Raw genomic sequence first — 661 nt, forward strand, 5'->3', positions numbered from 1 at the left:
GGGATTCTCCAGGCAAGAATACTGGAGTGGGTTGCCATGCCCTCCTTCAGGGGATCTTCCCAACCCAGGGATCAGACCAGGGTCTTCCTTGTCTCCTATGCTGCAGGCAGATTCTTTACCGCTGAGCCACTGGTCTCGGTAGAGCAAAAATAGGGAATGAACTTCAACTACTTTGCTTCTCAAGTAACTCAGATTTTCAAGGCCACACATGAGCCTAGAAACCCTTCAGGGGTCAGTCTCTACCTGTTAGCTCAAGATCGGTTTAAAGTCATAGAACTATTATAAAAAAGACAAGAACCCTCCTTTTCTTGGCGGGGGTCGGGCGTGCAGTCCCGATCCGCGTAATGTACGGAGGTAGAGGGAACGGGCTCTAGCCCCCTCGGCGTCATGTCTTCGGTACCGGCGGCCAGCAATCCGCCGGTTCTATCCTCAAGCGCCGGGACACAGAGAAAAAGAGAAAAAAAAAAAAGACAAGAGATAGCAAATGCTGATGAGAATGTGGAGAAAAGGGTTAACACTTGTGCATGGTTGGTAGGAATGTAAACTCATGCAACCTCTATGGAAAAGAGTATGGAGGTTACTCAAAAATTAAAAACAGAGTTACCATATGATCCAACCCTTCCCTGGTGGTTCAAATGGTGAAGTATCTGCCTCCAATGCA

General features: G+C 48.1%; 1 non-coding gene across 1 annotated transcript; it reads left to right on the top strand.

The window, feature by feature from the left end:
* Positions 1–298: 298 nt before the first annotated feature.
* On the top strand, positions 299–447 carry LOC122446917. Its single transcript, XR_006271060.1, has one exon. It is a non-coding gene; the product is annotated as a small nucleolar RNA SNORA57 (small nucleolar RNA).
* The last annotated feature ends 214 nt before the right edge of the window (positions 448–661 follow it).

This window comes from Cervus canadensis, chromosome 8, assembly GCF_019320065.1.
Source record: "Cervus canadensis isolate Bull #8, Minnesota chromosome 8, ASM1932006v1, whole genome shotgun sequence".
NCBI lineage: Eukaryota > Metazoa > Chordata > Mammalia > Artiodactyla > Cervidae > Cervus > Cervus canadensis.